The 25,829-nt window shown below is 45.7% G+C and overlaps 1 protein-coding gene and 1 pseudogene across 1 annotated transcript in view; one reads left to right on the top strand and one right to left on the bottom strand.

Annotated features, from left to right (window-relative positions):
* LOC124789236 (sterile alpha motif domain-containing protein 1) overlaps positions 1-25,829 on the bottom strand; it is a 426,634-nt gene that overhangs the window by 156,356 nt on the left and 244,449 nt on the right. The window lies entirely within an intron of this gene.
* Positions 11,594-11,711, top strand: LOC124790658 (annotated as a pseudogene).

Below are 25,829 nucleotides of genomic sequence, written 5' to 3'. Positions count from 1 at the left end.
ACGCCGAGAGTGCGTGGATTCATACCGTGGCCGCAAGTTTGACTTCGCGCGGCGCGACGTGACCCCACGGAAGCTCCGAAGAACATTCGAAAGGAACGTTTGAATGTTTATAAGGCGCAAGGAGAGCCTCAGCGACAGGGACCGGAGACAATTGTCACGCCTCGTAATTGATAATCGGAAAGGAATTGTAGCATTTGTCGTGGCCAGGGGGATGCTGAAAGAAATTACACTTTGAGAGGTGGCATGAGCCCCCTCTCATATTTCTATCTTACGATTCTCCTCTCTAATTGCATGCATTGGAAAGTTGCTATTCCTTCACACGCGGACTTCCCACGCAGCGTCTCTCGTCACCCGGGTGGTCCGGTGACAGGCGGGTTCTGCTGATTTTGAAAGGGTGTGAGGGAGTCGAGTGGATGCTTTCCAGACGCCGACATTGTCAAAAGACACACCCGGAGGGGCCTGAAGTAGCGGCTGGGCTAGAGGTTCCGTTACTTCACAGAAACTTAGCAAAAACACTTTCTGGCGGGCTACCAGCGAGGCGTGGGAATGACTTGTGTACCCATGCAGTTGTGGCGGGAAAATTCCCGCGCTTTCTGCAAAATAGTAACTGTGATTGGCTTGCTCAGGGCATAGCTCCGTGACGTAGCAAAATCAGCGCAGAAATTGGCGCCAAGAATCTCCATTGGTGGAATGGTAGTGCTCCGGCAATGGAGTGGAATTTTCCGCCGGTTTTCGAGTTGCTGATTGGAACGTTTAACCACGGCCACTGTCGTGGGGGCGGGAATGTTCCGTGTTCGGCCTGTACGGGTGCTCTTGAGTAGTCGGCTCTCGCTTTTCGGTCGAGAACGTCAAAGCAACCAGCCTTCGCCTCCGGTACGCCAGATCGTGTTCTGGCAGTTAAGAAGACAGTTTGGTAATGTATGTCCGCAGCACCGGCAGACAGGGATTTTCCTAGGTGATAATCAGAGCTCAGCAGAGCGCGCCTGTTCGTCTTTTTCTAATTTTGTTCTGTCTTGGGTAGCAGCAATTAATGTGGGGTTAGCTGTGTGTCTCTCTCAAGATTTGAGTGGCAAGGAATTGGCTCCACATACCACTTCGTCATAAACCTCACAATCTAGTTTAGGGACAACTTCACCTTCACAGCGTTTGTTTGAGTATCCAATTTGAGCCAATTTGATGTATTATAAATGTTTCATGTGTTTTTGTTTATTATTTTGTGTTTAGTCTTAATAAATCATATTGTTATTTTGGACAGAACTTTCATTCTGTTAATCGGTAGAGAAACCCATCATTTCTCACTACGTTAATGAAACCTTCCTTTATTTAACTTATTTATCAAATTAAACTATTGCAGGTGCCAAACTCTTTTCTACTCCACGTGCAGGGTTGATTACAGTCAGTTCGCGTATATTTTTTAATCCATGTGCAACAGCAAAAGTCGGAGTTAGAATAGGGGGGAGGGGGGGGGGGCTTAGAGCATAATTTACATATGTAGATTCTAGAAGAATTTAGTGTTAAATACACTGCTTGCCGCGGCACCTCGCAACTTTGCACTGTGGCTTGCTCCTCACTTGTTGCTACCTGGGAAATAATCGAAAACGGTGCACCCTCGCAGTATACAGACCTCGGTTGCCGGGACGCGCTGCGTACACGATTTCTCAGTGTGCGTAGGTGGGAACAGGTTGCTGTCGGAGGACCACAGGCCGTGACACGACGCTGTGGACGGGGGACGGGCAGAAGGCCTTAATCGCGGCGCAGGCGGCGAGACAAGTTGCCCCCGCGGCCGCCAGAGGCGCTCGTGACGAGCCTATTTGCGCAGCTCCGGCGCGCCGAGGCTCCCGGCATAACTCACGGACAGTCGCCGCCCGCCGCGCTAGACCTCACGCAGTCAGCGCGAGACAGCCCCGCCAACACCCAGGCGTCGTTTTCTTTTTCATTCCGTGCCAGTCTCCTTATGTCGGCGTACTTGCCACCAATAACTTGCACACAAGAATGAAATTTTCACTCTGCAGCGGCGTGTGCGCTGATATGAAACTTCCTGGCAGATTAAAACTGTGTTCCGGACCGAGACTCGAACTCGGGACCTTTGCCTTTCGCGGTCAAGTGCTCTACCAACTGAGCTACCCAAGCACGACTCACGCCCCGTCCTCACGGCTTTCATTCCGCCAGTACGTCGTCCCCTGCCTTAAAGCTGCGAGGACGGGGCATGGGTACCTCAGTTGGTAGAGCACTTGCCCGCGAAAGGCAAAGGTCCCGAGTTCGAGTCTCGGTCCGGAACACAGTTTTAATCGGCCAGGAAGTTTCAACTGGCACACAGCTTTGCAGTCAGTCGCAAAGCAGTTGCTCTATACAGAGTCAATTACCTAAAATGAAATAACAGTGAAATGAATGCATTTAGCTGCATACAGGAGTTGATATACGTCAACCGGGACAGTTGAAAATGTGTGCCCCGACCGGGACTCGAACCTGGGATATCTCCTGCTTACATGGCAGAAGCTCTATCCAGCATTTTTTTTTTGTTCCATACAGTTCGTTGCGTTTGGTCTGGGCAGACATCACAAGACATCACTTGAATTTAATCGTTGATTCCTTTACTCAGTTTTTTTTTTTTTTTTTTTTTATTACAGTTACTGTGCCGGCAATCCACCTGAGCCACCGAGGACACAGTGGATAGCGCGACTGCAGGGACTTATCTCTGGCACGCCTCCCGTGAGACCCACATTCGCAACTTATTGTTTCGCACTATCTTCATAGTGGCCCTGTCCATCATACTCATTACTCGCGGCTGATTCCCGTAAGAGTTCGGGCACTGTTTGTGCATCCGCACAGAAGAAGATGGTCAAATGGCCGGTGAGCCTTATATATATATTTTATGGTGTTACAAAAAGGTGCGGCCAAACTTCCAGGAAACATTCCTCACACACAAAGAAAGAAAATATGTTATGTGGACATGTGTCCGGAAACGCTTACTTTCCATGTTAGAGCTCATTTTATTACTTCTCTTCAAATCACATTAATTGTGGAATGGAAACACACAGCAACAGAACGTACCAGCGTGACTTCAAACACTTTGTTACAGGAAATGTTCAAAATGTCCTCCGTTAGTGTGGATACATGCATCCACCCTCCGTCGCATGGAATGCCTGATGCGCTGATGCAGCCCTGGAGGATGGCGTATTGTATCACAGCCGTCCACAATACGAGCACGAAGAGTCTCTACTTTTGGTACCGGGATTTCAAATGCCCCCATAAATGAGTCAAGAGGGTTGAGGTCAGGAGAGCGTGGAGGCCATGGAATTGGTCCGCCTCTATCAATCCATCGGTCACCGAATCTGTTGTTGAGAAGCGTACGAACACTTCGACTGAAATGTGCAGGAGCTCCATCGTGCATGAACCACATGTTGTGTCGTACTTGTAAAGGCACATGTTCTAGCAGCACAGGTAGAGTATCCCGTATGAAATCATGATAACGTGCTCCATTGAGAGTAGGTGGAAGACACTAAAATGAACTCTAACATGGAAATTAAGCGTTTCCGGACAGATGTCCACATAACATCTTTTCTTTATTTGTGTGTGAGGAATGTTTCGTGAAAGTTTGGCCGTACCTTTTTGTAACACCATATTACCTAAAACTTGCACAGCAAATATTGCAGTAAGGGCTATTGATGAGCAGTTTTCACAGAATGGATTGGTAGTCAGGGGATATTACTGTTAAGCAGTAAACAGACCGCAATAATATTTAGTGAGTGTATTTTTTGTGCAAATACACACTTAAAAAAAATAGAATAGTGATTACTGACGTTAACAAACGGAAAGTGGGTAAATTCGAATGTCGATGACGTTTGTTGCAGGATTCTAGCACGAGTCGTTTATGACACATCGTATTTTGAGAAGCACCCACAACGATACTTCCAGAATAACTGTGGTACCACACCAATGCATACACTATTCGTGTGGATTCTGACCAGTAACGAGACAATTGACCATCACAGGTCGTGTTCAAAATGACCATCGGCATCGGCAGTCCACTCTTCCAGTCTTGTCTGTGAAGACTGCTGCATACGTGCTAGCATTTCGGCGGAATGTCCAAGCAGGCTGCAGTAATATGTCGTTACATATCGTCGAGTATAGTTGGTACGTCCTTGTAGACAGTGTCTTTCAGCTTTCCTCACAGGAACGAAGACTACAGGTGTCAAATTCGGTGAACGAGCGGGCAAGGTACAGGTCCTCTGCCTCCATTGCAGCGATTTGGAAACAATTCGTGAAGACCTGCTGTAGTACTTGGTGCACTGTGGGCTGGACAGCCATCATGTTGGTGTCACAGGTTCCTCGCAGACTGCAGAGGAACATCTTCCAGCATCCGTGGAAGATTCTCTACTAGGAGGCTGCGACACTTGTGCCAGTTCTGTGTTTCCGTCTACGAAAAACGGACTTCTGAGCTGATGGTTCACTATCCCACTCCATGGACGCTGACATTCCACTTGACGAAGCCAAAATGGATCGTCGACAGGCGGTTTACCTGGCCATGGTTAATAAATGTGGCTTCATCACTAAACAAGATGCATGTGGAGTATCCTGTCTGAATTTTCACGTACAGAAGGCAACACGATTCTCATAATTAGTTTCGTGCAGCTCTTGATGGAGAGAGGTATGACAGGGATGGAACCTGTGCCGATGGAGAATGCGCAGGACATTTGGCTGACTCATGCCACTTCCTCGTGCGATTGCGTGGGAGCTGGCGTGCGGATCAGCTGCAACAGTACAAAGAAGATTGATTTGCCCCTCTTCTGTCGTCACTTGTTTCTTTTTGTCAGGTTGTCTCGCTGTTACACTACCACTTTCACGTAACTGGTTGAGGAGGCTGACGAATAACTGCCGGGATGGTTGACCTCTGTTGGGATATCTTGCCTCATACACCGTACAAGAACGAACTGCATTCTCCCTACATTCTCCAACACCACGAGCATGTCAGCTTTTCCTGCATTGGTAAATCCCATCGCTCGCTCACGACCTACTGCTCGGACTGTTACACACTGCCGGCCGCGGTGGTCTAGCGGTTCTAGGCGCGCAGTTCGGAACCGCGCGACTGCTACGGTCGCAGGTTCGAATCCTGCCTCGGGCATGGATGTGTGTGATGTCCTTAGGTTAGTTAGGTTTAAGTAGTTCTAAGTTCTAGGGGACTGAAGACCACAGATGTTAAGTCCCATAGTGCTCAGAGCCATTTGAACCATTTTGTTACACACTGACTAGGAAATCGCAGTGTACTCAAGGAACACACAAGCACACTGTAAGCCAACATAGCCACATCGTACCTAGCAACTACGCAGGTTGAATGGAACAGACAAGTGTCGGTCTGGAAACTTTTCAAAATGCGATACCTCGTAAACGACTCGGACTGCAACGGACACCCCTGACAGTCTAATTTACCCTACTTTTAGTTTGGTAATATCAATAGGCATTGTTCCATTTAAAAAAGTTTGCACAAAGAATACACTTCGTAAGTATTAATACAATCTGTTTATTGGTTCACTTCACAGGTGCACGATTTTCTTCTATTCGGCGCCCCAGACATGCGCAGTGGTTTGATCCCCTCACTCCCGTTGCAGTAGAGGCCGCAGTCCCTACCACTTCAGATGCGTCATAGTTCAGTCTCAAGTCTATGACTTTTTTTTATTATCGAAGTTGTGCTTTCTCATAATATTAGCGAAATTCGGAGCGATACTGGCGTATTCAAAGCGAATTATTTATTTGTTCAGTTTCAAATGCAATAAAGTTTATTATTTACATAAGATTTGTTGTGTCGTACTTTATCCCTGGCTTTACAAAGCGTCCAGACACTTGGGAATTTTTGTCATTGGTAAAAACTGAAAAAGCACCTTTCATGTGCAGCGCGTCTAGGGTTGGGAAGAAAGGGGGTGAGACTATAGGAGGGTTTAACACACTAAGCTCCTTTCAATTTCTGTTTTACGGCCATCTGCTCCCCCTCTTCTTGCTGTCTTTTCAGTAGCTTTGTTCGAGCTCCTCATTCCAATCTCCTACATTCCACATCGTTCGAAATCACAAAAACCCTCATAATACATTGCCCACTTCCAAATCATCAAAAGAAACGGCTAATGTTTTTTAAGGAAAATCTCAAGTAAATCATCGGTATTTTAACTTACTGTAATGTGTTATTCTCGGCAGAGGATATCACGTGCTGGTTATTAGGCAATGCAGGCATTGGTCCGTGAGGAGCAGAATTACGTGAACACCTTGTAAGCAATTTTCACCAATTTATTCCCAAATACATGTTACAGTGAGGTCCGCGCTACGCCAAGCCGCCATCAACCGTGTCTGTCGCCCTAGCGCGAATAATTACAGACTTACCACCAGCGTGAGTCAAGAGAGACTGACACTTCGTTAGGTCCTCGGCTAGTTAAACAGCATTTCCGCTGACGTTATACCCGTGCAGGTGGCTCCAGAGATTTAGTTGTTGTGCAGGCATTCTGTGGCGAGCGTCCATCTATACTGACGGAAAGTAATTTGTTAGCTTGTCAGAGATGGTGGGAGCTACGTTCAGCGCGCTTGCGCACCATTTACTGACATTATAAATGGTATTGAATTTGAATTTAAGGCTTCTGAATTGTTTTAATATGTTTTTGTGACTATCCTATCCCAACCAAGCGTGCGTTTCGATTTATGTCTTGAACTAGAATGGATTCTGAACTCAAATGTACCATAACGCGAGATTGGTGACGCGTAAATAATTGTTTAATGTTAATTCCAGTGCGTGTGCGTCCGTAGCTGTCTGAATGCGGAGGACCCAGGTTCAATTCCCGGTATTGCAGGAAATTTTCCACGAAAAGGGACTGAAACAGTCCCCAATTATATGGAAACGTTTCTATACTTCTTTCCTGCATACATAGCGCGAGATTTGCTCCTGGTGGCCAAAACTGGAACTATTTTGTTACCAGCGTATATTGGTTGCGCACTAAGGGATTACAGCACCTACCAAGTTTCGCTGCCATACGACAATTACAGGCCGTTCTGGACCTCTGTGGGTAGCTGCACTTTAATTACAACCACACGGTATGTAATATCTCACAAAAAACGTCAATCAGAAAAAACATTACTGAACACCATATTTTTAGTCCTAAATGATAGTGTGAGGAAAACCGCTGTTGTCCGTTTGGTAACGTTCATGTTAAAATTTATATTGCAATACTTTAATCAATAGTGCTAACAACTGTTGATAGCCGCGAACCACAAGAATTATAGTTTTCAATAAATTCGATACTTTCAGATAGTGCAGCATTGCTATATTAAACCGCACGACGGTCGTGAATAACTATGTTTAACGCTCCTGGAAAGAGTTTGTCTACCGTGTTTTCGGATGGTGATAAGTTCGTTGCTCTACCTAGCGTCGAAGTTACCTCATCTCTCTCCCGGAGATACAGTACAGTCACTTCTAGAGTGTGCGTTTCCATTAACGACGAGTTACCGCTGTCTGGCTAACAGGACATACAGTCGTTTCTGAACCGCCGTGGAACACGTCGTTTCCAGTCACCTTGGCAATGCACGCGTCGCCTTAAGAAGTTCGGAAACTTTTACTCGTGATCGAGAAAGTGAAAAGAGAAACAACTTCGGATGACACGTAATCGATGCGGCCCTTAACTGGAAATCATTAAATGATTCAGTCATAGCCCAGACTAGTTGGACATGGAACGAGTCAACAAACAAATTGCAGAATGCTGTTTAGAAAAAAATTATAGAAAGAAACAAAGAATTAATAAAACACGAAGAGAGTTTTGAGGGAGTATACGAATAAATACCACGTTACTGAAAAATGCATCATCCTACGAGATAATTCGATCATAGATTGCTAGAATCTTATATTGTCAAACAAAGTTCCAAAGTTTTCAGTCGCAGAGACACGGATTCCACACGTTTACATGTTTTTCATAAACATGATTTGCCATCTCCCTTTAAGGATGACGTTCTCCAATGGTGCGCGCAATTGGTGGCGCAGAATTTGATGATGAACACCTGTTAATTTAATCACGGTATTGTGTGCGGCCCTCAAGGATGGATATTGTGGTAATGTGCTATTCCAGTCAACGTGTATTCCGCCACACACGTGAAAAAAAGGCAGGCTGACTACTATGACTATCATCCGCATCACTGTCAGTTGGTGGATTGGCAAGAGAGCCAATCCACTATGAGAGGAAGCCGAAAGGCACGCGTTTTAGCTCACGCAGGCTGGCGTGAGGTCTGTAACAGGGCAAGTAAGTTAGACTTTAGCAAAAAAGGACGTAGCTGTTGGAATACTTAACTTTAATCCGTAAATGGTGAACATCGCTCTTGACGGTACATGTTTTACAGCATCAATAGTAACTGGTAATGGCGCCTTGCTAGATCGTAGCAAATGACGTAGCTGAAGGCTATGCTAACTATCGTCTCGGTAAATGAGAGCGTAATTTGTCAGTGAACCATCACTAGCAAAGTCGGCTGTACAACTGGGCCGAGTGCTAGGAAGTCTCTCTAGACCTGCCGTGTGGCGGCGCTCGGTCTGCAATCCCTGATAGTGGCGACACGCGGGTCCGACGTATACTAACGGACCGCGGCCGATTTAAAGGCTACCACCTAGCAAGTGTGGTGTCTGGCGGTGACACCACAGTCAGTGCAATAATTACAAGCAGCCAGCAGAAAGACAGCCCACACCAATGGTTAAGAATGTTTTTGGTGTAAGCAAGGTAACACTAATCTAGAAAGATATTGGTTTCCTGATACATATTTAGTAGTTCTAACTAACAGTATCTCCTGTAAGAACATTTTGATGCTGCAGCCACTGTGATTCAAGACACAAAAGAGTTGAAGACGTTAGCTGCCAATGGGCATTCATTTATGTCAAAGGGACAAGTTGAAAATTTATGTCTACCAATATTCGAACAGGTGTCCTGCTTACTAAGCAGACGCGCTGACCACTACGCCATCCATACACAGTGACCATCACAACCCCACGAAGTACCGTAGCAAGTTTCCTGTCGGACCCAAATTCTTAACTTGTACCATACACTACTTATGTAGAGCCCCTGCTCATTGTCGCCTTTACTCGCGGCATCTCGCCGATTCCCGTAAGAGTTCGTGCTTGATGTACATCTACACTGAAAGAATTATTGGCCATCATAGCCTTAATTAATAATATACAGGGTGTTTCAAAAATGACCGGTATATTTGAAACGGCAATAAAAACTAAACGAGCAGCGATAGAAATACACCGTTTGTTGCAATATGCTTGGGACAACAGTACATTTTCAGGCAGACAAACTTTCGAAATTACAGTAGTTACAATTTTCAACAACAGATGGTGCTGCGGTCTGGGAAACTCTATAGTACGATATTTTCCACATATCCACCATGCGTAGCAATAATATGGCGTAGTCTCTGAATGAAATTACCCGAAACCTTTGACAACGTGTCTGGCGGAATGGCTTCACATGCAGATGAGATGTACTGCTTCAGCTGTTCAATTGTTTCTGGATTCTGGCGGTACACCTGATCTTTCAAGTGTCCCCACAGAAAGAAGTCACAGGGGTTCATGTCTGGCGAATAGGGAGGCCAATCCACGCCGCCTCCTGTATGTTTCGGATAGCCCAAAGCAATCACACGATCATCGAAATATTCATTCAGGAAATTAAAGACGTCGGCCGTGCGATGTGGCCGGGCACCATCTTGCATAAACCACGAGGTGTTCGCAGTGTCGTCTAAGGCAGTTTGTACCACCACAAATTCACGAAGAATGTCCAGATAGCGTGATGCAGCAATCGTTTCGGATCTGAAAAATGGGCCAATGATTCCTTTGGAAGAAATGGCGGCCCAGACCAGTACTTTTTGAGGATGCAGGGACGATGGGACTGCAACATGGGGCTTTTCGGTTCCCCATATGCGCCAGTTCTGTTTATTGACGAAGCTTCGTCAGTAAACCAAATGCTGCCCACATGCATATCGCCGTCATAAATCCTGTGCACTATATCGTTAGCGAATGTCTCTCGTGCAGCAATGGTAGCGGCGCTGAGGGGTTGCCGCGTTTGAATTTTGTACGGATAGAGGTGTAAACTCTGACGCATGAGACGATACGTGGACGTTGGCGTCATTTGGACCGCAGCTGCAACACGGCGAACGGAAACCCGAGGCCGCTGTTGGATCACCTGCTGCACTAGCTGCACGTTGCCCTCTGTGGTTGCCGTACGCGGTCGCCCTACCTTTCCAGCACGTTCATCCGTCACGTTCCCAGTCTGTTGAAATTTTGCAAACAGATCCTTTATTGTATCGCTTTTCGGTCCTTTGGTTACATTAAACCTCCGTTGAAAACTTCGTCTTGTTGCAACAACACTGTGTTCTAGGCGGTGGAATTCCAACACCAGAAAAATCCTCTGTTCTAAGGAATAAACCATGTTGTCTACAGCACACTTGCACGTCGTGAACAGCACACGCTTACAGCAGAAAGACGACGTACAGAATGGTGCACCCACAGACTGCGTTGTCTTCTGTATCTTTCACATCACTTGCAGCGCCATCTGCTGTTGAAAATTGTAACTACTTTAATTTCGAAAGTGTGTCCGCCTGAAAATGTAGTGTTGTCCCAAGCATATTGCAACAAACGGTGTATTTCTATCGCTGCTCGTTTAGTTTTTATTGCCGTTTCAAATATACCGGTCATTTTTGAAACACCCTGTATGTGCTGTCTGTAGTACGCGCCTTTTACAGACGTCCCCTGGGGCACCATATTTGTAGCTATGACTCCATTCATGTGGTACGAAAAGATCATCATCATCAGTTTCACCTTTGATTGTTGGCGGCTGGATTTTTTTCGGGAGTGGAAAGTCTATGGTTTTCCATTGTGGCTCAAAATCTCGTACACAGGTTTCATCAAGTGCAATAGCCTTTTTCAGAATGAGATTTTTACACTGCAGCAGACTGTGCGCTGATATGAATCTTCCCGGCAGATTAAAACTGTGTGACGGACCGAGACTCGAACTCGGGACCACTGCCTTTCGCGGGCAAGAGCTCTGCCGACTGAGCTACCCAAGCACGACTCGCGACCCGTCCTCACAGCTTCACAGTTTTGCCAGTACCTCGTCTCCTACCTTCCAGACTTCACAGAACAGCTTCTGTGAGCTTTAATCTGCCAGGAAGTTTCAGTTCTCCTTCTGTTCGATAACGTTGAAGCAATGGAAATGGAAATAAGCGTAAGGCGTCAGTGGCCGGGAGTTCCTAGTCGGGAAGTTCGGCCGCCAGGTGCGAGTCTTACTGACTACGACGCCACATTGGGCGACTTGCGCGTCGACAATGAGGATGAAATGATGATAAGGACAGCACAACACCCGGTCCCTGAGGGGAGAAAATCTCCCTCCCCAGCCGGGAACCGAACCCAGGCCCCCGTGCGTGGCATCCCAACGCGCTGACGATTCAGCTATTGGAGCGGACAACGTTGAAGCAATTTCTCCTCGATTCTTTTGCGACCTGGTTTCTGCTTTTGCCTCAGATTATGCGGAAACCATCCGGCAGCAACTGTTCCCATCTTTGAATTATCAGTTATTATTCTGAAAACTGGGGCAACGGCCTTGCCGCCGTGGATACACCGGTTCCCGTCAGATCACCGAAGTTAAGCGCTGTCGGGCGTGGCCGGCACTTGGATGGGTGCCCATCCGGGCCGCCATGTGCTGTTGCCATTTTTCGGGGGGCACTCAGCCTCGTGATGCCAATTGAGGAGCTACTCGACCGAATAGTAGCGGCTCCGGTCAAAGAAAACCATCACAAAGACCGGGAGAGCGGTGTGCTGACCACACGACCCTCCTATCCGCATCCTCAGCTGAGGATGACACGGCGGTCGGATGGTCCCGATGGGCCACTTGTGGCCTGATGACGGAGTGCCTATTCTGAAAACTGAAGTGACAGACATTCTGGCCTCTTATGTAATTTTCTCAGGTGTTTTTCGTCGGTCCTTCTCTAAATGTCACTAACAATAACCTGAGAGGTGTAGCCTGTTGAGGTTGATGGTCTTTCGCTTCTTGGGTTGTAGTCAGTGCCTACCTGACCTTCACGAAAACGAGCAGACTATCATGACACTGTGCTACGATCCACTACACTATTCCCATACATCTCTCTCAAAGTGTTGTAAATTTCCGTAGAGTTCTTTCCACGCAGGGATTCGATTTTGGCGAAGGAAGGGTCGCCACAGAGTGTAATCCGACCTGACACAGTTTCAGCTTCGATTTTAAAACTGAATTACGACACAGCCACGCGAACCAGCCTACACCTATATGTACGTCATGCCTGAGGTCTCGCCCACAACTGACATAAATTTCGACTTGATCACGCCACCGTAATGGTCGCGCATGCGCAGTGTGCAGGACTCTTCAAATGACCCTCGTATGGCAGGCAGGGCCTTATTAGCATTTCACTATCAAGACGCGCCGCTCAGTTTCCTATCCCCGTGCACAGAGTTGTATCTACCCAAGCAGATGGGGGGAAGGCCGTCATCCGTCATCTGCAGTGACGTATCTTGTTCATTGCTGACCCAGCCATCTCGTCCGTGCGCTGTGATTTCACTGCGAGCTGCCTCATTCCGTTACGTAACTGGGAAGACGAACCCGGCTGCAGCAGACACTGGTGACGGACCGCAGAGGGCTTCGCGAAGCAGCGACTTGACGGATGACAAAGACCGACCGCAGCGGCGCGGCCATCAAATTACTGCCAAGTGACGACGAAGGCTATTTGTCAGTCCCAGATAGGCACTCAGAGGAGCTGTGCACACACAGCCCCTCTCCCCCCTCCGACCGCGCTCGCCAGTTTCGAGTACGGCTTCGCGAAGATGCGAGTTAATATCCGTCATACTTGTGCCGCCTGGCATTCTCAGTAAGCGCTGAAGTCGGAAATTTATTGTAGTCGACACACTCAACGCCTCCCAGTTTTTGGTTTGTTGCTCTATCATACCTTGAACCAGTCGAGACAACTTCTATCCATTGCTAAGCCATTCTCGGCCGTATCATTTTCTCCATTGTACCTGGTCTACTACTTTATCGCTACAGAAAGAAAACTACTTAGGAGATCCGCGGCCATACTGACACCAACTGTTAATACACTTGTCCTACGCGCAAAGTAATTTAGTTTTGTGCTCACATGACACGGTTTGGAAGAACCTCATCATTAGATTTGTAGCATGAAATGTAAGATACAAGATATTGAAAAGAATAGGGCAAGGTGGGGTAAACCCGACCTAGTAATTTCTTGTGGCTATAAAACGCTTATCCGAGGTCGGATCTTAACGTTATATACGTTTAACTGTAGGTAATATAAAGGAGCAAATGTTTGCAAAATATTTTTGTTATACCATCAATAGTTTTTGGGATATCCGTATTTTAAGAAACGTCTATTTCTGCCATTTGCAAAAATGGTGGGGTAAATCCGATCCCCTATTTGTTTGGCTGATTTTGCACAGAAATAGTTCTAAATGAACGGTTTCTTTGGAAAATAATTATAAGCAATTATGTTTTTCACGTAAATGAACAAAACGTATTCAAAAATTAGGTGTAGAGTACTAAATGTACTGAAATTTAAATGAATGTAAATTATAATTGCAAAAATCACTAACGACAGCTCGTCAAGACATTCCCATTTGCATTGCAGCAACTGCTCGGCGAATATCGTTTTGATTGCGTTTTGTCGTTTTCGTTTGTAATTTCGTACCATTTTCCTGAAAATAAACAAAAATTCACTTTGTTTCCATAAATAAATAATTCCAGACACATAAACGATAAAAAATGCCATTTTTCATTTAACACAGCCGGCCGGAGTGGCCGAGCGGTTCTAGGCGCTTCAGTCTGGAACCGCGCGACCGCTACGGCCGCGGGTTCGAATGCTGCCTCGGGCATGGATGTGTGTGATGTCCTTAGGTTATTTAGGTTTAAGTAGTTCTAAGCTCTAGGGGACTGGTGACCTCAGAAGTTAAGTCCCATAGTGCTCAGAGACATTTGATCCATTTTTGAACATTTAACACGCATAGAAACATTTTACACGAAATTTCCAACAAAAACGATACATACACTGAATACGTCAGTTATGCAGTACAAAATCACTTACCATTTGTTTTGCGATCGTTTTATTTAATAAGGTAAATCTAGTAGTGCAATTTGCACAAAAATTAAATTGAAACAATCGAAATCACACTTGTTGTCTTTTGAGGGTCTAAATGTCAAATGCGGAAAAGCTGTCAAGGTGACATGTTCGTTATTTAGAATGCTCTATATGGTAACACTAATGCGATATCGCTCCGCTTTGCCGTTTCTCACACATAGAAGGCGGTCGGGTTTACCTCACCTTACCCTATATTGAAAAAAAAATGTAGTAACAGCGGAGACAAGAAAACGATTTCACCAGTAGACGGCGCTATTGAACGCAGTTGCTCTGATATCAGGCACAACCGTCGTATACCAAATGCTCATTATATACTGGGTGTTACAGGTACCGGTACAGATACTGTGGTAACTGTACTTTAATACGAACCAGCTTCAGTGCAGTGTGTTTGCTGTCCCCCCCCCCCCCCCCCCCCCCCCCTCTCTGTGTGTAACGGTCTTCCCGCAAACACATCACATAATTTACTACCTGATGTTCTCTGTACGGTCGTAACTGCATCACAAAGTGGACTACGCCTGTCAGTATAAATTATCCGTTTTGCGTCCAAGCGTCGTCACTTCACTACCCGACCGGCTGTCGAGGGGAAAACGAGCACTAATGGGTTGCTTGTGCCGGGCGTATCTGGAGGTACTAACCAACCTACAAACATTCTCCTCGTAAGAACTATAATTACTGGTCTGCAAATGAATACTGACGTCCCGTTGTTCAGTAAACTGTCCACCGTTATCAGTAGAAACATCTGCACTTGTACCCCCCAACACCATATATGAACTTCAAACTTTCAGAGCCTGCTCAGGAGTACCTTCTGACAAGGGGAGGCCGCCAATTGTGAAATTCAGATTCGATTCATACTGCGCATAATAAAAGCTCATGGCCAGAGGTGTAATGTGGCAAAGCACCAAGATGCACTTCTCAGCCGTTGTAGAGAAAATCCACAGTTAAAAGAAACCGTTGGCGTGAAATACTCTGTAAGTTAATGATTTTCTACAACGTCGTGGCGCAGCGGTAAGCGCTGGGGTTCGTAATCCGAAGGTCGCCGGATCGAATCTCGCGCCATGCAAAATTTTTTTATTATTAGTTTTTCGTAATTCAAATATATATATATATATATATATATATATATATATATATATATATATATATATATAGGGTGATTCAAAAAGAATACCACAACTTTAAAAATGTGTATTTAATGAAAGAAACATAATATAACCTTCTGTTATACATCATTACAAAGAGTATTTAAAAAGGTTTTTTTTCACTCAAAAACAAGTTCAGAGATGTTCAATATGGCCCCCTCCAGACACACGAGCAATATCAACCCGATACTCCAACTCGTTCCACACTCTCTGTAGCATATCAGGCGTAACAGTTTGGATAGCTGCTGTTATTTCTCGTTTCAAATCATCAGTGGTGGCTGGGAGAGGTGGCCGAAACACCATATCCTTAACATACCCCCATAAGAAAAAATCGCAGGGGGTAAGATCAGGGCTTCTTGGAGGCCAGTGATGAAGTGCTCTGTCACGGGCTGCCTGGCGGCCGATCCATCGCCTCAGGTAGTTGACGTTCGGGTAGTTACGGACAGATAAGTGCCAATATGGTGGCGCTCCATCCTGCTGAAATATGAATTGTTGTGCTTCTTGTTCGAGCTGAGGGAACAGCCAATTCTCTAACATCTCCAGATACTGTAGTCCAGTTACAGTAGCACCTTCGAAGAAAAAGGGACCAAAAACTTTATTGGCTGAAATGGCGAACAAATGTACAACTAAATGAAACTTTATAACTCCCTTAATTCGCCGACAGATAGTGCTTAGCTCTGCCTTTTGTCGTTGCAGAGTTTTAAATTCCTAAAGTTGTGGTATTCTTTTTGAATCACCCTATACACACACACACACACACACACACACACACACACACACACACACACACACATAAACTACTAATGAATTGCTTATGCATGTTGGTGAAGGCGGATCGCTCTCCAATTGTACCGCCTCCATTTTTCCGTTTTTTTAACAGTGCGTACCAAAGCTCTCACGTCCGCACTGATTTTCGACGATGTTATAAGTTGCGCTAGGGGCCGCATCTACCTTCTTTCGAAGTTAGCAGGCAACTACGCTGTTATGCGGCGGCTCGTTTCGGCCCATTCAACATCTGTCCTTCAAGTGTAACGAGCGAGTAACGGAGTTTATATTTCATACCTGCCACAGCAAATTTGTGTTCGTGGGGTCTCTATTCTAATTCGAACGTTTGACTTACGCTATACGTATACGTTTCGGAATATCGTTTCTACGTTTTCCGTTAACTATACGTGGTTAACATTATGAAGACAATTAATAACGTTTGTGAAATACAACTTTGTTTTCCACAACAAACGACTTTCAACAACTTATTATATGCATAATTGTTGCAACTGATTGCCGGGAATATATATATATATATATATATATATATATATATATATATATATATATATATGTATATATATATATGTGTGTGTGTGTGTGTGTGTGTGTGTGTGTGTGTGTGTGTGTGTATACACACATTTGAATTACAAAAAACAAATGCTAAAAAAAAAAGTTTCATGGCGCGAGATTCGATCCGGCGACCTTCGGATTACGAACCCGAGCGCTTACCGTTGCGCCACGACTCTGTAGAAAATTAATAATCTTAGAGAGTATTTCACGGCAACGGTTTCTTTTAACTGTCGATTTTCTCGAAAACGGCTGAGAAGTGCATCTTGGTGCTTTGCCACATTACACCTCTGGCCATGAGCTTTTATTATGCGCAGTATGAATTGAATCTGAATTTCACAATTGGCGGCCTCCCCTTGTGAGTTTATTGGTATGGCGTCTACTCGGTGTTTGTGTGCTGTGTGTCGTAAGTTTTGGTTATTGCATACTACAGGCTTCTTCAAAGTTATGAAGGTATTTTCATAGAAGCAACGTGACTGCGATAAGAGACTAGACCTAGCAGTAAGAAAGAGAGGTGAACAGTATTGGCCCAAAAAGTGAGAAAATTATAAACGAGATACTGGGCACAAGAGCCACATCGAAAAAGGGATCAAAGGCTTGCAGTCATAGACACTGGCAAGAAATCTGGGACAGGGCAGAAATAGAGAGGAGAACTTATCAGTTCCTGAATGAGCTCAGTTGGTAGAGCACTTGCTCGCGAGAGGCAAAGGTCCCGAGTTCGAGTCTCGGCCGGGCACACAGTTTTAATCTGCCAGGAAGTTTCATATCAGCGCACACTCCGCTGCAGAGTGAAATCTCATTCTGGAAATATCCCCCAGGCTGTGGCTAAGCCATGCCTCCGCAATATCCTTTCTTTCAGGAGTGCTAGTTCTGCAAGGTTCGCAGGAGAGCTTCTGTAAAGTTTGCAAGGTAGGAGACGAGGTACTGGCAGAAGTAAAGCTGTGAGTACCGGGCGTGAGTCGTGCTTGGGTAGCTCAGTTGGTAGAGCACTTGCCCGCGAAAGGCAAAGGTCCCGAGTTCGAGTCTCGGTCGGGCACACAGTTTTAATCTGCCAGGAAATTTCTTATCAGTTCCTTCCTAACATAAAAAATATCAAGAATATAGTTTCATTCGACCGAGGGAGCTATGCACTACCTCTTGGGGTATGGTCCATATCCCAGCTACTTACTGAAAATACAGCAACGCAACACAGGTACTCGAGAATGAGAAGCAATCGTCATCCCAGGCCACATCGTCTGGGGATGTGCCATTAGACAAGATGTTACAGACCAGAGCAGGAACGTCTCTGGCAACACAACCGTCTATAACTTAATAAGTAATGAGGAACTGTGGCATAAGTTAAACTCGCTGACAGCTAAAATATCAGCTTATGAAGTGCAAACCCATATGGCTGAGAGATGAGCAAGAAGAGGCCGCACATCACGACAACGTGATGCACCATGGCAGAATATCCACCTGCAGCAGCCTTCCGGACCGCAGCGAGATGAGTCTCAGCGACGACGAGGAAGGGTTTCATGAGACTGACAGCCATCTTATAATCACTGTACTTTGGGTGGCACAGCACCGTAGACCCCATGAATCCTGAGCTGTAACTCATCATGCCGGCCCCTGTGTATCCAGACAAATGAGAACTCTAGCTTGGCTCTAATACCAAGTATAGTAGTGTAGTGTAGTGTAGTATTATATAATAGTGTATTTCAGAATTATAAACTATAAAATTTAAGATTTAGCAATACAGACCGGTCGTACGTGCCTTCTTGATTCCAGTTGAACATTACCAATGAGTCAGAGAGCCAACTGGAGTACGCAGACTTTTTAAAAAATTATTTTTCTTTTTTATGTAGATGCTTCCCTTAAATACCATAATGCTTAGTTATAACAAAACTAAACTCCGTTTGAACAGACAGAGGAAGGTTAAATGGTACCGACCAAACACCATCCCATCTTCAGCTCGTAGACGTCACTGGATAAGGATATGGAGGGGCATGTGCTCAGGACACTGCACTCCTGACCACTGTCAGTTTATGAGATGGCAGTCGCTACTCAGTCAAGTAGTCCCTTAATTTGGCGATAGAGCTTATTTTTGATGATCTTATGGTAATGCAGCTGGTGCTGTTTTATACTAACACATTTGAAATTCTGTTACAATATTACGCGCTATATTCATGCCAATTCATGTACAACATTTGGTCTATTCCTGTATTTATATAACAGTCTGAAAGAAAGTAGCAAATAAATAAATAAATAACGAACTGAATAAATTATAATGACGTTATTACTCTGTAATGAGCCATTGGAGACTGTGGATCCCTTATATGAAAGTACTCAGAAGATATATCTAAACCTCTGAATGTTTATTGTGGTGTCACCGCCAGACACCACACTTGCTAGGTGGTAGCCTCTAAATCGGCCGCGGTCCGCTAGTATACGTCGGACCCGCGTGTCGCCACTATCAGTGATTGCAGACCGAGCGCCGCCACACGGCAGGTCTAGAGAGACTTCTTAGCACTCGCCCCAGTTGTACAGCCGACTTTGCTAGCGATGGTTCACTGACAAATTACGCTCTCATTTGCCGAGACGATAGTTAGCATATCCTTCAGCTACGTCATTTGCTACGACCTAGCAAGGCGCCATTATCAATTGCTATTTATCTTGTGATGCATGTACAGTCAGACCGATGTTCACCAATTATGGATTAAAGTTAAGTATTCCAGAAGCTACGTACTTTTTTTACTAGACTCAACTCCTTTAACTGTTCCAGACCTCACGCCAGCCTGCGTGAGCTTGAACGCGTGCCCTTTGGCCTCCCGTCCTCGTGGATTGGCTGTCTTGCCAGTCCACAAAATATTATCGATGGGGCTCCATTTCAGCCAGTATAATGTGCGTATGTGAATCAATGGGGTAAGAGGTAGAAGAAAGAGATGATGATGATGATGATGATGATGATGATGATGATGATGATGAGGAGGAGGAGGAGGAGGAGGAGTAACATAAAGGACAAGGAGAAGACTAGGAGAAGAGAGTGAAGGTGTAGAAAAAGGAAAACAGAAGATATAAATAATAATAAAAAGATGATATATAAGAATATGAAGACGAGGAAGCAGCTACGAAGAAGGAGAGAAAATAAAGAAAATTAGGAGTAAGGCGGTAAGTGAGAGAGTTAAGGAGGTAAAGGTAGAGCGTTAAAGTGGGTGAGTAGAAATAGAAGAAATAATAGGGAATAGCACTATTGTGAGTTGAGAGAGCAGGGAAAAATTACAGACAAGGAGCAGAAAAAGTGAAAATGATTAATAACGGAGAGACTGAGAAAAAGAGGAGGTGGGGGAGGGAGAGTGGATTGTGAGCAATGTGGGTGATAAAAGATAGAGGTGGTGTGGAGTAGAGATGGGCAAAACTGTTCTTGTCAGAGATCGGATCAGAACTGTTCACTCCCTGAAATGAACTAGCTCTTTTTCATGACTCACCACTCATTCACAACAGAAAATAAATGGAAGGCACATTGCCCTTTAAACTTGGTTTATTCCAGTACTATACCTGTATTTTGATCTTATTTGATCCTATTTTGAAGTAACACAGATAATGAGTAAGAATTTTGTATTGTTTATTGAAATTTCCACGATATGACAAAGTTTTTGATTATCGATTTATTTTGCACTATCGTGGTTTTTTGGGTGATCGGAAAATGTTGTAACTTCAGATTTACATTAACAATATATTTGGCTATAATGTATTAAAATTTCATTAACCTCGTACAAATACATCGTAAGCCATATATTTTTAAAGTGAGCATTTCCTTCCAAAGACGCCTAAAATCGCAAAATCCGTACTACAATAAGAAAGAAATATATAAATTTGACTGTAAGACCAAAGTGCTGCATATAGCCTTCCGCAGAATAAAACAAGGAAAATATTGGTGTATCACTTTTGCTATACGTTTATCGGTTCACTCGTAATTAAAGTGTAAATTCGAGTGACCATAATAAAAAATCCTATAGTAAGAGGAGCCATCAGGAACCTAATCTGATCAGTTTAAACAAATAAAAATAAAATAAAAACAAATGATGTATACATAACATAATTATGTAATATACTCGTACATAACGGTGTTACTACGAAGAACAATATCCAGTAGAGACGAACTCCGATGCAGAGGCGCTGAGTCAAGCAGGTCGAGCCACGTGCTGTATTACTGCGCGAGCTAAGACCGCAGAGACCAGAGTGACACCTGAGTTGCTTTGCTCAACGCTCTGGCTGGAGTCGAGAACGGTGGGGTGAGCGTTGAGCGGGCGAGTTCCGAGGGTGGGGGGAGCGGTGAACGGCCAACACTCACCCGCTCCGAGACAAATCGTCCGTTCTCTTGCGAGCAGGTTGTTGCAAGCAGTTCTTATGTTCTCCGCTAGGAGGCTCTCTGTCCTGTTGCTCAAATCAACTGCCCAGAGGGCAGGATGTGCGACTGAAACGATCGCCGACAGAGTGCGATGCTAAGTTAAAGCTGCCCCAGACACTGCACGCGGCAGAGGAAGCACAGAGAGGGCACGGCATGTATGAAACACAAAATCCAAGGGGGCACTGCACAATGCAGGCAGCCAAGGTAGAAGCAGGGCAGAGGCCGGCGCTGGCTGTGTTGTGTGGCGTGCACTGTGCTCTGACCAGCAGAGGCCCCACTGGTCTACTCCGACTCTCTCTCTCTCTCTCTCTCTCTCTCTCTCTCTCTCTCTCTCTCTCTCTCTGCTGTGGGAAACATTTGGAGCTACCGTTCTTTTTTTCTGAATCACTGATTGTTCACTCCTTTGAAAGATTCAACTCTATGAATTAGTTCAGGAGCGGATCCCCCATCTCTAGTGTGGAGAGAGAGGTAGTAAGGTAGTGCGGAAGAGGGTGTTTAAGTGAGGGAAAGAGGGGTTAGTAGAAGAAGAAGATGGAGAAGGAGTAGAGGAGGAGAAGAAGAGCTGGAAGAAGAAATAGAGTAGCAGAGGAACGCAGGGAGGGGCAGAGGGAGGGGGAGGGAGAGGGAGAGAGAGAGAGAGAGAGAGAGAGAGAGAGAGAGAGAGCTAGCAGTCTGGACGGCGGTGGCGGTGCGCCGTGTCTGGCGGTGCTGGCCAAATGAAGAAGCGAGCGGAGGCGAGCCGCGGGAGCCGGTAGGCCGGCCGACCGGTCGCGTCGCAGGGCAGGGCAACTGGAGCAGCAGCGGCGGGTCGCATTCCAGCCGGGCCACGCAACAGGTGCAGCGAGCCTCGCCTCCGCTCCGCCTTAGCCGTCAGCCGCGCCGCGCCGGGCAGGGCAGGGCAGGGCTGCCGGCCGGGCAGAAGCGCTACGTGCGCCGGGGCCCTAACGTCGCTACTCAATCTCCTTACCTGCCGACGCCTGCATCCAGCCGGTGGCAGGTTCACTGCAGTGCCACCACCATCACCACTGTCTCTACTGGAAATAGGAAGTAGTGCTGATATCACTTTCTACATCCACGTAATATACAGGGCCAAATATCTCACGAAATAAGCGTTAAACGAAAAAACTACAAAGAACGAAACTTGTCTAGCTTGAGGGGGGGGAACCAGATGGCGCTATGGTTGGCCCGCTAGATGGCGCTGCCACAGGTCAAACGGATATCAACTGCGTTTTTTTAAAATAGGAACCCCCATTTTTATTACATATTCGTGTAGTACGCAAAGAAATATGAATGTTTTAGTTGGACCACTTTTTTCGCTTTGTGATAGATGGCGCTGTAACAGTCACAAACATATGGCTCACAATTTTAGACGAACAATTGATAGCAGGTAGGTTTTTTTAAAATAAAATTCAAAACGTAGTTACGTTTGAACATTTTATTTCGGTTGTTCCAACGTGATACATGTACCTTTGTGAACTTATCATTTCTGAGAACGCATGCTGTTACAGCGTGATTACCTGCAAATACCACATTAGCGGAATAAATGCTCAAAATGATGTCCGTCAACCTCAATGCATTTGGCAATACGTGCAACGACATTCCTCTCAACAGCGAGTAGTTCGCCTTCCGTAATGTTCACACATGCATCGACAATGCGCTGACGCATCTTGTCAGACGTTGTCGGTGGATCACGATGGCAAATATCCTTCAACTTTCCTTTAGAAAGAAATCCGCGGACGTCCGATCCGGTGAATGTGCGGGCCATGGTATGGTGCTTCGGCGACCTATCCACCTGTCATGAAATACGCTATTCAATACCGCTTCAACCGCAAGCGAGCTATGTGCCGGACATCCTTCATCTTGGAAGTACATCGCCATCCTGTCATGCAGTGAAACATCTTGTAGTGGGCCGGCCGGAGTGGCCGTGCGGTTCTAGGCGCTACAGTCTGGAACCGCGTGACCGCGACGGTCGCAGGTTCGAATCCTGCCTCGGGCATGGATGTGTGTGATGTCCTTAGGTTAGTTAGGTTTAAGTAGTTCTAAGTTCTAGTGGACCGATGACCGCAGCAGTTAAGTCCCATAGTGCTCAGAGCCATTTGAACCATCTTGTAGTAATCTGGGTAGAACATTACGTAGGAAATCAGCATCCATTGCAACATTTAGATTGCCATCGCTAAAATGGGGGCCAATTATCCTTCCTCCCATAATGCCGCACCATACATTAACCCGCCAAGGTCGCTGATGTTCCACTTGTCGCAGCCCAATAGTGCATATTATGCCGGTTTACGTTACCGCTGTTGGTGAATGACGCTTCGTCGCTAAATAGAACGCGTGCAAAAGGTCTGTCAGCGTTCCGTAATTTCTCTCGTGCCCGGTGACAGAACTGTACACGACGTTCAAAGTCGTCGCCGTGCAATTCCCGGTGCATAGAAATATGGTACGGGTGCAATCGATGTTGATGTAGCATTCTCGACACCGACGTTTTTGAGATTCCCGATTCTCGCGTAATTTCCCTGCTACTGATGTGCGGATTAGCCGCGACAGCAGCTAAAACACGTACTTCATCATTTGTTGCGGGTCGTGGTTCACGTTTCACATGTGGCTGAACACTCCCTGTTTCCTTAAATAACGTTACTATCCGGCGAACGGTCCGAACACTTGGATGATGTCGTCCAGGATACCGAGCAGCATACATAGCACACGCCCGTCGGGCATTTTGATCACAATAACCAAACATCAACACGATATCGACCTGTTCCGCAATTGGTAAACGATCCATTTTAACATGGGTAATGTATCACGAAGCAAATACCGTCCGCACTGGCGGAATGTTACATGACACCACGTACTTATACGTTTGTGACTATTACAGCGCCATCTATCACAATGCGAAAAAAGAGGTCCAACTAAAACATTCATATTTCTTTACGTAGTACACGAATATGTAACAGAAGATGGGGGTTCCTATTTTAAAAAAAACGCAGTTGATATCCGTTTGACCTATGGCAGCGCCATCTAGGGGGCCAACCATAGCGCCATCTGGTTTCCCCCTTCAAGCTAGACAAGTTTCGTGCTTCGTAGTTTTTTCGTTTGACGCTTATTTCGTCACACATTTGGCCCGGTCACGATCAATGGACCACCCTGTATACAGGGTGAAAAATATTTGAAGCGACAGACTCTGGTAGGTTGTACGGGACATCAAAAGAAATATTTTTCCCTAATGTCATTTTTTCCTATGAGGAGTATTTAAACCGGTGTAGGCCGTACAACGCTCTTCAGTTGTTAGAGATCGTATTACGCTCTTCAGTTGTTGGCAACTGCTGTCCACCAGTGTAGTGGTGCACTGTCTCTGTTTACTAATGGAGCGATACACCCGCAGTGAGTACACTGATATGGTTGGTGCGTACTACGTAGCGCACCACAACGGACGAGCTGCACAGCGGGTTTATCAACAACAATATCCTAATCGCCGTATCTCGCATCATGCGACCTTTGCTGCTGTGTGCCAACGTCTGTGTGAGACCGGGTCATTTAGCGGATTACCTGGACAGGGACGCCGTCGCACGGTAAGAACGCTGCAATTTGAGGAAGCTGTCTTGCAGCATGTGGAGCGGGATCCTTCAATCAGTACTCGTGCAATTGCACATAACATGGAGACGAATCAGACGAATGTACGAACAGTCCTTCGAGAACAACTGTTACGTCCATTTCACTTACAGCGTGTCCACAACCTGGAACCAGTTGATTATCCACCCAGAGTACAGTTTTCGCAGTGGTACCTGGGACTCTGTGAAATGCATCCTACATTTCCATCTTCTGTGTTGCTTACCGATGAAGCAACGTTCGGGCGTGATGGAGTCTTCAACATGCCAAATTCCTATGTTTGGAGTGAGGATAACCCACATGCCACAGTTACTAGCGCTCATCAAGTGCGGTTCTTCGTTAATGTGTGGGTCAGTGTTGTTGGGGCCTGTTTAACTGGGCCGTATCTGCTACCTAGGCCATTAAACGGCAGGCACTACTACAATTTTCTCGCCAGAGCATTGCCAGAATTGCTGGAAGACGTCCCGCTCTCTACAAGACAATGCATGTGGTTCCAACGTGACGGAGCGCCGGCACATTTCAGTCGTCGTGTGCATCGATTCCTGGACCGACGGTTCCCAGAAACGTGGACTGGCAGAAGTGGTCCTGTAGCATGGCCTGCTCGATCCCCAGATATGTCCCCTCTGGACTCTTTGTGTGGGGAGAGATGCGCAACCTTGTTTACCCAACCCCTGTTGCATCAGAAGAGGATCTGGTTGCCCGGATAGTAGCAGCAGCAGCAGGAACAATTCAGGAACTCCTGGGGTTTTTGCCCGTGTCAGACGGAACATGATCCGACGGTGTAACCTTTGTTTACGTGTCAATGGAGGCATTTTTGAAAATCTACTGTAATTGAAATCGGGTTGTGTTAATGTGTTGTCTCTTGGTCATAAAAAATGGAGAAGTGTTGGTTTAATTAATTTGCCACCAGATGAATCTTCCTCTACCTGTTTAAATACTCCTCATAGGAAAAAATATTTGTTTTTATGTCCTCTACTACGTCCCAGAGTTTGTCGGTTTAAATACTTTTCACCCTGTAGTGGCACAGTCATCGATAAATTACGACTGCTATCGCGCGGTGAAGCTGTTGATTGTATCTTGGCGATGATACACCTTTTAAGATTGATTTCCTACCAGATTTCGATACAAGGTTTGGAAACAAAAGTATTTCACATCGTTATCAGTGCAAAGTTTCGGTCGTCTGTGAATCA

This window comes from Schistocerca piceifrons, chromosome 3 (assembly GCF_021461385.2).
Source record: "Schistocerca piceifrons isolate TAMUIC-IGC-003096 chromosome 3, iqSchPice1.1, whole genome shotgun sequence".
Taxonomy (NCBI): domain Eukaryota; kingdom Metazoa; phylum Arthropoda; class Insecta; order Orthoptera; family Acrididae; genus Schistocerca; species Schistocerca piceifrons.
This window is presented reverse-complemented; position numbering and strand designations above follow the sequence as displayed.